At 37.3% G+C, this 15,129-nt stretch overlaps 1 pseudogene; it reads right to left on the bottom strand.

Moving 5' to 3' along the window:
* LOC110137809 (stathmin-like) overlaps window positions 1-15,129 on the bottom strand; it is a 48,686-nt pseudogene that overhangs the window by 3,720 nt on the left and 29,837 nt on the right.

Raw genomic sequence — 15,129 nt, 5'->3', positions numbered from 1 at the left:
TGTGATATAAATTTAGGTCATTTAAGAATGCAATATTCAGTTCCCATTTCTATTCAGGAGTGTGATGATTACTCTCCCACTTTTGACTCTCTGTTTTCTACCTCAGAACACCTCTATTTCCTCCTTTCCCCTTCGCTTCCCAATCCAACTCTGTGAATCTTTGTGGGTGTCTGGCCTACGGAGAACACTTTGGGAACAGATAATTGCATAGATCTGTCTCTCTCCTCTTGAGTCCCCTTTTTCTCCTCCTGCTCACCTCTATCTCCTTCCTCCCTCTCCTATTCTTCATGTAACTCTGTGAACCTCTCTGGTTGTCTCTCACGGTGGAGAATCTTTTCACCATTAACCCAGAAGTTTTATTATCAGTGCTGCATAGTTGGAGAAGTTTTGAGACTATTGGAAGAATAAAACTGAAATCCAGAGGCAGGAGACTTAAGCCCAAATCCTGAGAAAACCAGAAAACTCCTGACTACATGGAACATTAAGGAATAAGAGACCATCCGAAAGCTTCCATACCTACATCAAAACCAACCACCACCCAAGAGCCAATAAGCTCCAGTACAAGACATACCACACAAATTCTTTAGCAACGCAGGAACGTAGACCTGAGTGTCAACATACAGGCTGTCCAAAGTCACACCTAACACATAGACCTATCGCAAAACTCATTGCTGGACACTCCATTGCACTCCGGAGAGAAGAAATCCAATTTCACTCACCAGAACGCTGACACAAGCTTCCCTAACCAGGAAACCTTGACAAATCAATCGTCCAACCCCACCCCCTGGGTGAAACCTCCACAATAAAAAGGAACCTCAGACCACAAGAATATAGAAAGCCCACTCCAGACACAGCGATCGAAACAAGATGAAAAGGCAGAGGAATACCCAACAGGTAAAGGAACATGAAAAAAGCCCACCAAGTCAAACAAAAGAGGAGGAAATAGAGAATCTACCTGAAAAAGAATTTAGAATATTGATAATAAAAATAATCTAAAATCTTGAAAACAAAATGGAGTTACAAATAAATAGCCTGGAGACAAAGATTGAGAAGATGCAAGAAATGTTTAACAAGGACCTAGAAGAAATTAAAAAAAGTCAATTAAAAATTAATAATGAAATAAATGAGATCAAAAACACTCTGGAGGGAACCATGAGTAGAATAACAGAGACAGAAGATAGGAAAGTGAGTTAGAAGATAAAATGTTGGAAATAAATGAAGCAGAGAGGAAAAAAGAAAAAAGAATCAAAAGAAATGAGGACAACCTCAGGGACCTCTGGGACAATGTGAAATGCCCCAGCATTCGAATCATAGGAGTCCCAGAAGAAGAAGACAAAAAGAAAGGCCATGAGAAGATACTCGAGGAGATAATAGCTGAAAACTTCCCTAAAATGGGGAAGGAAATAGCCACCCAAGTCCAAGAAACCCAGAGAGTCCCAAACAGGATAAACCCAAGGTGAAACACCCCAAGACACATATTAATCAAATTAACAAAGATCAAACACAAAGAACAAATATTAAAAGCAGCAAGGGAGAAACAATAAATAACACACAAAGGGATTCCCATAAGGATAACAGCTGATCTATCAATAGAAACCCTTCAGGCCAGAAGGGAATGGCAGGACATACTTCAAGTAATGAAAGAGAATATCCTACAACCTAGATTACTCTACCCAGCAAGGATCTCATTCAGATATGAAGGAGAACTCAAAAGCTTTACAGACAAGCAAAAGCTGAGAGAATTCAGCACCACCAAACCAGCTCTTCAACAAATACTAAAGGATCTTCTCTAGACAGGAAACACAGAAAGGTGGTATAAATGTGAACCCCAAACAACAAAATAAATGGCAACGGGACCATACCTATCAATAATTACCTTAAATGTAAATGGGTTGAATGCCCCAACCAAAAGACAAAGGCTGGCTGAATGGATACAAAAGCAAGACCCCTATATATGCTGTCTACAAGAGACCCACCTCAAAGCAAGGGACACATACAGACTAAAAGTGAAGGGCTGGAAAAAAATATTCCACGCAAACGGAGACCAAAAGAAAGCAGGAGTCGCAATACTCATATCAGATAAAATAGACTTTCAAATAAAGGTTGTGAAAAGAGACAAAGATGGACAGTACATAATGATCAAAGGATCAATCCGAGAAGAAGATATAACAATTATAAATATATATGCACCCAACATAGGAGCACCGCAATATGTAAGGCAAACGCTAACGAGTATGAAAGAGGAAATTAATAGTAACACAATAATAGTAGGAAACTTTAATACCCCACTAACAACTATGGATAGATCAACTAAACAGAAAATTAACAAGGAAACACAAGCTTTAAAGGACACAATGGACCAGTTAGACCTAATTGACATCTATAGGACATTTCACCCCAAAACAATCAACTTCACCTTTTTCTCAAGTGCACACGGAACCTTCTCCAGAATAGATCACATCCTGGGCCATAAATCTAGTCTTGGTAAATTCAAAAAGATTGAAATCATTCCAGTCATCTTTTCTGACCACAGTGCAGTAAGATTAGATCTCAATTACAGGAAAAAAAATTATTAAAAATTCAAACATATGGAGGCTAAACAACACGCTTCTGAATAACCAACAAATCATAGAAGAAATAAAAAAAAATCAAAATATGCATAGAAATGAATGAAAATGAAAACACAACAACCGAAAACCTATGCCACACTGTAAAAGCAGTGCTAAGGGGAAGATTCATAGCATTACAGGCCTACCTCAAGAAACAAGAAAAAAGTCAAACAAATAAACCTAACTCTACGCCTAAAGCAACTAGAGGAGGAAGAAATGAAGAACCCCAGGGTTAGTAGAAGGAAAGAAATCTTAAAAATTAGGGCAGAAATAAATGCAAAAGAAACTAAAGAGACCATAGCAAAAATCAACAAAGATAAAAGCTGGTTTTTTGAAAAAATAAACAAAATTGACAAACCATTAGCAAGACTCAGTAAGAAACAAAGGGAGAAGAACCAAATTAACAAAATTAGAAATGAAAATGGAGAGATCACAACAGACAACACTGAAATACAAAGGATCATAAGAGACTACTACCAGCAGCTCTATGCCAATAAAACGGACAACTTGGAAGAAATGGACAAGTTCTTAGAGAAGTATAACTTTCCAAAACTGAACCAGGAAGAAATAGAAGATCTTAACAAACCCATCACAAGCAAGGAAATCGAAACTGTAATCAGAAATCTTCCAGCAAACAAAAGCCCAGGACCAGATGGCTTCACAGCTGAATTCTACCAAAAATTCAGAGAATAGCTAACACCTATCTTACTCAAACTCTTCCAGAAAATTGCAGAAGAAAGTAAACTTCCAAACTCATTCTATGAGGCCACCACCACACTAATTCGAAAACCAGACAAAGATGCCACAAAAAAAGAAAACTACAGGCCAATATCACTGATGAACATAGATGCAAAAATCCTTAACAAAATTCTAGCAAACAGAATCCAACAACATATTAAAAAAATCATACATCATGACCAAGTGGGCTTTATCCCAGGAATGCAAGGATTCTTTAATATCCGTGAATCAATCAATGTAATACACCACATTAACAAATTGAAAGATAAAAACCATATGATTATCTCAATAGATGCAGAAAAAGCCTGTGACAAAATTCAACATCCATTTATGATTAAAACTCTCCAGAAAGCAGGAATAGAAGGAACATACCTCAACATAATAAAAGCTATATATGACAAACCCACAGCAAGCATCACCCTCAATGGTGAAAAATTGAAAGCATTTCCCCTGAAATCAGGAACAAGACAAGGGTGCCCACTCTCACCACTACTATTCAACATAGTTTTGGAAGTGTTGGCCACAGCAATCAGGGCAGAAAAAGAAGTAAAAGGAATCAGATAGGAAAAGAAGAAGTGAAACTCTCTCTGTTTGCAGATGACATGATCCTCTACATAGAAAACCCTAAAGACTCTACCAGAAAATTAGTAGAGCTAATCAACGAATACAGTAAAGTTGCAGGATATAAAATTAACACACAGAAATCTCTTGCATTCCTATACACTAACAATGAGCAAACGGAAAGAGAAATTAAGGAAAGAATAACATTCATCATTGCAACAAAAAGAATAAAATACTTAAGAGTATATCTACCTAAAGAAACAAAAGACCTATACATAGAAAACTATAAAACACTGATGAAAGAAATCAAAGAGGACACAAACAGATGGAGAAATATACCGTGTTCATGGATTGAGAAGAATCAATATTGTCAAAATGGCTATACTACGCAAAGTAATCTATAGATTCAATGCAATCCCTATCAAACAACCAACGGTATTTTTCACAGAACTAGAACAAATAATTTCACAATTTGTATGGAAATACAAAAAACCTCGAATAGCCAAAGTAATCTGGAGAAAGAAGAATGGAACTGGAGGAATCAACCTGCTTGACTTCAGACTATACTACAAAGCCACAGTCATCAAGACAGTATGGTACTGGCACAAAGACAGAAATATAGATCAATGGAACAGAATAGAAAGCCCAGAGATAAATCCACAAACCTATGGTCACCTTATCTTCGACAAAGGAGGCAAGGATATACAATGGAAAAAAGACAACCTCTTTAACAAGTGCTGCTGGGAAAACTGGTCAACCACCTGTAAAAGAATGAAACTAGAACACTTTCTAACACCATACACAAAAATAAACTCAAAATGGATTAAAGATCTAAATGTAAGACCAGAAACTATAAAACTCCTAGAGGAGAACATAGGCAAAACACTCTCCAGACATAAATCACAGCAGGATCCTCTATGACCCACATCCCAGAATTTTAGAAATAAAAGCAAAAATAAACAAATGGGACCTAATGAAACTTAAAAGCTTTTGCACAACAAAGGAAACTATAAGCAAGGTGAAAAGACAGCCCTCAGACTGGGAGAAAATAATAGCAAACGAAGCAACAGACAAAGGATTAATCTCAAAAATATACAAGCAACTCCTCAAGCTCAACTCCAGAAAAATAAATGACCCAATCAAAAAATGGGCCAAAGAACTAAACAGACATTTCTCCAAGGAAGACATACAGATGGCTAACAAACACATGAAAAGATGCTCAACATCACTCATTATCAGAGAAATGCAAATCAAAACCACAATGAGGTACCATTATATGCCAGTCAGGATGGCTGCTATCCAAAAGTCTACAAGCAAGAAATGCTGGAGAGGGTGTGGAGAAAAGGGAACCCTCTTACACTGTTTGTGGGAATGCAAATTAGTACAGCCACTATGGAAAACAGTGTGGAGATTTCTTAAAAAGCTGGAAATAGAACTGCCATATGACCCAGCAATCCCACTTCTGGGCATACACACTGAGGAAACCAGGTCTGAAAGAGACACATGCACCCCAATGTTCATCACAGCACTGTTTATAATAGCCAGGACATGGAAGCAAACTAGATGCCCATCAGCAGATGAATGGATGAGGAACCTGTGGTATATATACACCATGGAATATTACTCAGCCATTAAAAAGAATTAATTTGAATCAGTTCTAATGAGATGGATGAAACTGGAGCCCATTATACAGAGTGAAGTAAGCCAGAAAGATAAAGACCATTACAGTATACTAACACATATATATGGAATTTAGAAAGATGGTAACGATAACCCTATATGCAAAACAGAAAAAGAGACTCAGATCTATAGAACAGATTTGTGGACTCTGGGAGAAGGCGAGGGTGGGATGTTTCAAGAGAACAGTATCGAAACATGTATATTATCTAGGGTGAAACAGATCACCAGCCCAAGTTGGGTGCATGAGACAAGTGCTCGGGCCTGGTTCAGTGGGAAGACCGAGAGGGATCGGGTGGAGAGGGAGGTGGGAGGGGGGACCGGGATGGGGAATACATGTAAATCCATGGCTAATTCATTTCAATGTATGACAAAAACCACTGCAATGATGTAAAGTAATTAGCCTCCAACTAATACAAAGAAATGGAAAAAAAAATAAAATAAAATAAAAAAACAAAACAAAACAAAAAGAATACAATCACACACACACACACGCACATGCACACACATAGAATCAGTTGTGTAATAGAATCTGTAATCCTACAATGTAAGGTACCTGGAGCTTATTATCATATAGAATAAAGGAAGCCATTTTAAAAAAACAATAAACTGACATTTTCATGGAGGATATATTACATAAATAATTTCCTAAGGCCAAAAGTGTCTTATCATTAAGGTGGGCATTATAGTAAAAGAATTGCCTGATGTTAAATTCTATAATTTTAGGTAGTGAAAGTTCTAAGAATTTGCTGCAATTTATATAAATAGATAAATTTAATAAACTGAAATCAACCAATTAAAACTTTAGAAAATAGTGATTCCCTGGTGGCCCAGTTATTAGAACTTCCACTGCAAGGGTGAGGGTTCCATCCCTGGTCAGGGAACTAAGATTTTGTGTGTCACAATGAGCAGCCAAAAAAAGAGAAAGGAAAGAGAAACCCTATTGTTATAATGTTACCAAAATATACAAAATATATAAGCCAAGAATATTAATAGTTTCAAGCTCAAGTGTTAAAAATAGCCAATGGCCCATTTCCTCTCCCTTAAACACTATAAAAAAATACTGGCAATCCAAAGTGCAAAGTTACTTTTAATACAGGAGACCAACAAAGGCAACAGAAGAATTACCACAAACTATCAAGGCTATGGAAAACTGTAATGTATTCATCACAAGAAACAAAAATATTCATATATTTTCTATTATAATTTATCATTAAAGTTTTTACCTTTTTTGTAGCTAGCAATTGTGACAGAATTAAATAACGACTTTTAAGACACAAAGACATTCAGCAAATGATAAAAGATCCCCCCATGATTATTCCAACGATTTCAATATTTTAAGTAGCAAATCTCTCTTATCTTGTGAAACGTTCAACTATGTTCTCTCCTCAGGGAAATTTCAGAAGACAATGCATAATTTAATCATGATTCTAATTAAATGCTGAGTAGGAACCCCACAGTGTGAAAGTTACATGGCAATGTCACTAATTATTTGTTACTTTAACTTGTGGTCTAAAACAATTCTAGGTAGCTTCAGGAAAGTATGCATAGAATTAGCAATCCATAGTAGATATTTCTCAAGAATACTCTTGAGATGTCACACATTTCATAATTATTGGCTATGAAGCACTTTTCCCATTGCCTTTGTGATTTATGTTATCTCTCTTTGTAGAAAAGTACATAAAATATAATTGTTTTTCATTATTGAAAAACATAACTATAATTATTCATAGTTAACCCATTAAATAATCTGCATGATATCCAAGCAATATAAAATAACTCTTGTTGACTTCAATACTCTTGTTGACTTCCTCAAGGACTAAAACTTAGCTTTTAAATTTTCAATGTTTTGGACTTCCAGTTCAACATGTTGGAGTAAAAGAACGTGTGCTCATCTCCTCCTGTGAGAGCATTAATATCACAATCGGCTGTTGAACAACCATTGACAGGAGGATACCTACCAAAATAAGATACCCCATACCCAAAGACAAACAAGAAGCCACAGCAAGACAGTAGGATAGGTACAATCACAATAAAATCAAATCTCATGCCAGCCAGATTAGTCAGCCAGAAACTGAGAACAGTAATACCAAAGAAATTCTCCAACTGTTGAAAGGGTTCAGAACTCCACACCAGGTTTCCCAACCTGGGGATCCAAAAAAGTGACTGAGAATCCACAGGGAATCTGACTCTGAAGGCTAGAGGGGTTTGATTACAAGACTTCAGAGGACTGAGGGTTACAGAGACTCTACTTTTGGAGGGAGCAAACAAAACCTTGCATGCACCAAGACTCAGAGGAAAGGAGCAGTGACTCCACAGGAGACTGAACCAAAACTACCTGCTAGCGTTGGAGGGTTTCCTGTGGTGGTGTGCATTGGCAAGGGCTCACCACAGGGATGAGGCTCTCGAAGGATCAGGCCAAGAATGGCCCCCTTTGTGCAAACCCTCTTAGAAGTTATCAATAACTGACCATAGAGTCCATAGACTCAAGGGTCGCCTCAGGCCAGAAAACTACCAGGGAGGGGATAATTGGATTAAAGCTTTACTGAGCAAGGCCCTGTTTTTCCCACCACCAGTGCCTTCCATCAGGAAGTTTGCGCAATCTTAGCCTCCTCTGCCAGAGGGAAGACAGAAGAAGAAAGAAGAACAGCAATCCCACAGGAACTAAAGCAAAACCACATTACAGAAAGTTAAACAGCATAAAAAAGAAGAAACTTATATCCCAGATGAAGGGACAAAATAGAATATCAGAAAAACCATTAAATGTAGTGGAGATAGGCAACTTCCCAGAAAAAGAATTCAGAATAATAATAGTGAACATAATTCAGGATCTTAGAAAAAGAATGGAGGCAAAGGTTGAGAAGATGCAAGAAATGTTACCAAAGACCTAGAAAAAATGAGAGAACAAACAAACAGAGATGAATAATACACAAGACATACTTGCATGAATAATACACAATCCATAGCAGAATATCTGAGAAAGAGGAATAGAGAAATGACCTGGAGGACAGAATGGTGGGAATTACTGCCACAGAACAGAATATAGAAAAAGAGAATGAAAGAAATGAAGACCATCTCAGAGACCTCTGGGACAACATTAGATGCATCAAAATTCACATTATAGGGATGGGTCCCAGAAGGAGAATAGAGAGAGAAAGACTTGAGAAAATATTTGGAGAGATAATAGCTGAAAACTTCCCTAGCATGGGAAAGAAAATAATCAACTAGGACCATGAAGAATAGACAGTCCCAGGCAGAATAAAACTAAGGAGGAAAACACCAAGACACATAGCAATCAAATTGATAAGAATTAAAGACAGAGGTAAAAATATTGTTTCTCAGTTGCTCAGTTGTGTCTGACTCAGGGATACCATGGACTGCAACACACCAGGCTTCCCTGTCCTTTATTATCTCACAGAGTTTGTTCAAACTCGAATCCATCCAGTTGGTGATGCCATCCAACCATCTCATGCTCTGTTGCCCCCTTCTCCTCCTGCCCTCAATCTTTCCCAGTATCAGGATCTTTTCCAATGAGTTGGCTCTTTGCATCATTTGACCAAAGTATTGCAGCTTCAACTCCAGCATCAGTCTGTCCAATGAATATTGAGGGTTGATTTCCTTCAGGATTGACTGGTTTAACCTTGCTGTCTAGGGGATTCTCAAGAGCCTTCTCCAGCACCACAGTGTGAAATCATAAATTCTTCAGTGCTCAACCTTATTTTTGTCCAACTCTCACATGTGTACATGCCTACTGGGGAAAAAACAAAACAAAACAAAACAAAACAAAGGTAGCTTTGACAAATAAGAACCTTTTTCAGCAAAGTGATGTCTCTGTTGTTTTTTAATATGCTGCCTAGGTTTGTTATAGTTTTCTTCCAAGGAGCAAGCATCTTCTAACTTCATCATTGCAGTCACTGTCTGCAGTGATTGTGGAGCCTAAGAAGATAAAGTCTATCATGATTTCTATTTTTTCCCCATCTATTTGCCATGAAGTGATGAGACTGGATGCCATGATATTAGTTTTTATGAATTGAATTTTAAGCCAGATTTTTCACTCTTCTCTTTCACCTTCATCAAAAGGCTTTTTAGTTCTTCACTTCTGCCTTTAGGGTGGTGTCATCTGCACATCTGAGGCTATTGATAATTCTCCTGTCAATCTTGATTCCAGATTGAGCTTCATACAGTCCAGTATTTCACATGAAATGCTCTGCATATAAGTTAAAGGAGCAGGGTGACAATATACAACCTTGAAGTACTCTTTTCCAAATTTTGAACGAGTCCATTGGTGCATGTCTCTTTTCTATCTCTTTCCTTCTAGTCCTGCATGCAGGTTTCTCAGGAGGAAGATAGGGTGGCCTGGCATTCCCATCTCTTTAAGAATTTTTAGCAATTTGTTGTGATCCACATTGTGAAAGGCTTTAGCATATTCAATGAAATAGAAGTAAGTGTTTGGCCCATTTTTGGATTGGGTCATTTATTTTTCTGGAGTTGAGCTGGAGGAGTTGCTTGTATATTTTTGAGATTAATCCTTTGTCTGTTGCTTCATTTGCTATTATTTTCTCCCAATCTGAGGGCTGTCTTTTCACCTTGCTTATAGTTTCCTTTGTTGTGCAAAAGCTTTTAAGTTTCATTAGGTCCCATTTGTTTATTTTTGCTTTTATTTCTAAAATTCTGGGATGTGGGTCATAGAGGATCCTGCTGTGATTTATGTCGGAGAGTGTTTTGCCTATGTTCTCCTCTAGGAGTCTTATAGTTTCTGGTCTTACATTTAGATCTTTAATCCATTTTGAGTTTATTTTTGTGTATGGTGTTAGAAAGTGTTCTAGTTTCATTCCTTTACAGGTGGTTGACCAGTTTTCCCAGCACCACTTGTTAAAGAGGTTATCTTTTTTCCATTGTATATCCTTGCCTCCTTTGTCGAAGATAAGGTGACCATAGGTTCGTGGACTTATCTCTGGGCTTTCTATTCTGTTCCATTGATCTATATTTCTGTCTTTGTGCCAGTACCATACTGTCTTGATGACTGTGGATTTGTAGTAGAGTCTGAAGTCAGGCAGATTGATTCCTCCAGTTCCATTCTTCTTTCTCAGGATTACTTTGGCTATTCGAGGTTTTTTGTATTTCCACACAAATTGTGAAATTATTTGTTCTAGTTCTGTGAAAAATACTGTTGGTAGTTTGATAGGGATTGCATTGAATCTATAGAACTCAACAGACATTTCTCCAAGGAAGACATACAGATGGCTAACAAACACATGAAAAGATGCTCAACATCACTCATTATCAGAGAAATGCAAATCAAAACCACAATGAGGTACCATTACACGCCAGTCAGGATGGCTGCTATCCAAAAGTCTACAAGCAAGAAATGCTGGAGAGGGTGTGGAGAAAAGGGAACCCTCTTACACTGTTGGTGGGAATGCAAATTAGTACAGCCACTATGGAAAACAGTGTGGAGATTTCTTAAAAAGCTGGAAATAGAACTGCCATATGACCCAGCAATACCACTTCTGGGCATACACACCAAGGAAACCAGATCTGAAAGAGACACATGCACCCCAATGTTCATCGCAGCACTGTTTATAATAGCCAGGACATGGAAGCAACCCAGATGCCCATCAGCAGACAAATGGATGAGGAAGCTGTGGTACATATACACCATGGAATACTACTCAGCCATTAAAAAGAATTCATTTGAATCAGTTCTAATGAGATGGATGAAACTGGAGCCCATTATACAGAGCGAAGTAAGCCAGAAAGATAAAGACCATTACAGTATACTAACACATATATATGGACTTTAGAAAGATGGTAACGATAACCCTATATGCAAAACAGAAAAAGAGACTCAGATGTATGGAACAGACTTGTGGACTCTGGGAGAAGGAGAGGGTGGGATGTTTCAGGAGAACAGCATTGAAACATGTATATTATCTAGGGTGAAACGGATAACCAGCTCAGGTTGGGTACATGAGACAAGTGCTCGGGCCTGGTGCACTGGGAAGACCCAGAGGGATCGGGTGGAGAGGGAGGTGGGAGGGGGGACTGGGATGGGGAATACATGTAAACCCATGGCTAATTCATATCAATGTATAACAAAAACTACTGTAATGATGTAAAGTAATTAGCCTCCAACTAATAAAAATTAAAAATAAAAAAAAAAAAAGAAGAAGTAAGTGTTTTACTAGAATCCCATTGTTTTTCCTGTGATCCAATGAATTTTGGTGATTTGATCTCTGGTTCCTCTGATTTTTCTAAATCCATCTTGTACATCTGGAAGTTATTAGTCCAAGTAGTTTTGAAGCTGAGTTTGAAAAATTTGGGGCATTGTCTTGCTAGCATATGAAATGAAAGGAATTGTGTTGCAGTTTGAAATTTCTTCGGAACTACCCTTCTTTGGAATTGGAATGAAAGCACATTTTCCAGTCCTGTGACCACTGATGAGTTTTCAAAATTTGCTGGCATGTTGAGTGCAGCACTTGAACAGCATCTTATTTTAGGATTTTAAATAGCTCACCTGAAATTTCATCATCTCCACTAGTTTCGTTCATAGTAATGCTTCCTAAGACCCACTTGACTTCACACTTCACTCCCAGGATGTCTGGCTCTAAGTGAGTTATCCCACCACAGTGGTTTCAACGTTTTAATTTAAAACTATTCATCACAAAAATCTAGTATGTTATCCATGATATTGAAGTGAAGCAGAAACCAAAAGTATTTCAAATTTCAAATAAGATTCTGCAGTACTGGATGTGTATTTGTATATATTTGGTAAAGCCCATCACTGAATTATACTACCTTAATTTTTCATGAGGCAATTTCTGGTGCTGAAAATGAACCAGTCTTGTATGCATGAAAGCAAACTAAAAATGAAAGAAACCAAAAAACCTTTTCACCAACCTCTCCAGGGCAAGAGTGAAAGAGATTCCCGCCCCCTCCCCGTCCCGCTCATTAACAGATGCATTGATCACAAATGTTTGCAATATGAAAAATTTCATCAAGTCAAGCTAAACAAAGTTTCCATAAAAATAATTCTTGAGACAGTAATTGTATGCATAATTGCAAGTATTTTTTGAAGGATATAGTGAAACATTACTTGATTACATTTAGAATTTTATCATTATGATAACAAGCTTTCTATTTTACTTCACATTTGCTTTACAAGACAGCATTATATACTATGAAAATTGATGCACTATGAACATTGTGCACTAACCAAATAATATCAACTTGGAAAGTAATAATAAAATGTCAGAAAGCTAAATGATGATAGAAATTAGTCATAATCTCCAAAGCTCAGCTTACTTTTTTGTTATAAACCTTATAGAAGAAGCTAATAGCAAACTGACTTTTAATGACCTGTCTTACTTTCACATAAAATCTGAATAGTCATGGAATTTCTCCTTAAGCATCAGAATTTGATTGATCATTTATCTTTTGGAATGTTGTAGTTTTTACTAAAATAATTTTAAATAAATCTGATAACTCATAGAAGGTAAATGGGAAAATATTTGTCTAGCCTCAGCCTTTTATTTATTTTTTAAATTATTTTAAATTAGTTTTTATTGAAGTATAGTTGTTTTGCAATGTTGTGTTAGCTTCTACTGTACAGCAAAGTGAGTCAGCTATACAAACATCTCCTCTTTTTCTGTACTTCCTTCCCATTTAGGTCACCACAGAGCCTTGAACAGTGTTCCCTGACCTACACAGTAGATTCTCATTAGTTATCTACTTTATACATGTTATCAGTGTATATGTTGAACTTAATCTTCCTATTCATCCACCCATCCCATCCCTTTTTCCACCTTGGTGTCCATACATTTGTTCTGTATGTCTCTGTCTCTAGTAAGAACATTAGTGCTTTGGAAACCCTGCTTGAAGTTAACTGACATAGAAAGATGGACTTATTAATCCCTTTGAAATTCTTTCTTCAGTTCTATTCTGAGTTTTCAGTCTGAGACTTACACAATGGGACATATATATGCTAATAAGAATGCTAACTATACTTCAATTAAAAAGCAATTGAATGAATGAATGAGTGAATACATGCATACATACATATTACCTAACAAAGTATCATTTGAAGATTCCCAAAGCCCACGGGCTTCCCAGGTGGCGTTAGTGGTAAAGAACCTGCTTGCCAATGCAGGAGATTTAAGAGATGTGGGTTTGGTCCCTGGCTCAGAAAGATCCCCTAGAGGAGGAAATGGCCACCCATTTCAGTATTCTTGCCAGAAAATCCTATGGACAGAGGAGCCTGGGGAGGCTACAATCCATAGGGTTGCAAAGAGTCATACGTGACTGAAGCAACTTAACACCCACTCAAAGCCCATTCTATTGACCATTCTACTACTTGAAAAGGAGAAAATAAATGAGAAGTCATGCCTACATTTTAACACTATATATCTTTGAATTGCTAAAACAACATATATAATATATTTTCCTTAAGACTTAAGCATATTCCATATGTTTATTATAACATGCATCATTTTATATTTCTAACAAACAAGTCAATCCTAAAGGAGATCAACCCTGAATATTCATTGAAAAGACTGATGGTGAAGCTGAAGCTCCAATACTTTGGCCACCTGATGTGAAGAGTCAATTCACTGGCAAAGACCCTGATACTGGGAAAGATAGAAGGCAGGAGGAGAAGGGGATGACAGACGATGAGGTGGTTCAATGGCATTACTGACTCAATCGACATGAGTTTGAACAAACTCCTGGAGATGGTGAAGGACGGGGAAGCCTGGTGTGCTGCAGTCCATGGAATTGCAAAGAGTCAGACATGATGGAGCAGTGTATAACAACAAAGCCAAAAAAGAAAACACACACACACACACACACACACACACACTTTATAATTTTGTATGAGTGAAAGTGTGTTAGTCACACAGTCATATCTCACTCTTTGAGAATCCACAGAGTGTAGCCCACCAGGCTCTTTCGTCCATGGAATTCTCCAGGTAAGAATATTGGAGTATGTCAATATCCCCTTCTCCAGGGGATTTTCCTGACCCTGGGATTGAACCTGAGTCTCCCACATTTCAGGAAGGTTCTTTACCATCTGAGCCATAGCTTTGTATAAGGGATATTAATTTGAGCTGAAATTTGCCCCACAGAAATTTACAGCTTTATGATGAGAATAATATCGGAGAATAGAGAAATTCACTTGCCACTGTTCTTGTAGATTTTATCATATTGAATAGATAATATCATCTTATTTTAAACTACTTTGAGACTGTGAGTCATACTGCTTGCTATGTTATAGAAAATGTTAAACCTCATTGATTTTCTCATGTCATTGGTTCTTTTGGAACATGCTTCCTGAAAAAGATGATGGTTTATAGATCATGTTCTGTAGAACTGTAAAATATTTAGCAGCAGTGAATGAGACAGGGAGAACTTCTTGTTCCTTCACTGTGAATCTACTACCCATTCCAAAATATAAATCAGAAGAATAGAATATACACCAAGATAGAGCAAGAGACACATAAAATCAAGTGTTACAAAAATCTAATGTACTATTGAACATCAGTAATTA

The sequence above is a fragment of the Odocoileus virginianus genome, chromosome 19 (genome assembly GCF_023699985.2).
Source record: "Odocoileus virginianus isolate 20LAN1187 ecotype Illinois chromosome 19, Ovbor_1.2, whole genome shotgun sequence".
Lineage (NCBI taxonomy): Eukaryota > Metazoa > Chordata > Mammalia > Artiodactyla > Cervidae > Odocoileus > Odocoileus virginianus.
The sequence above is the reverse complement of the archived record's forward strand: the minus strand, read 5'-3'. Positions and strand labels throughout refer to the sequence as shown.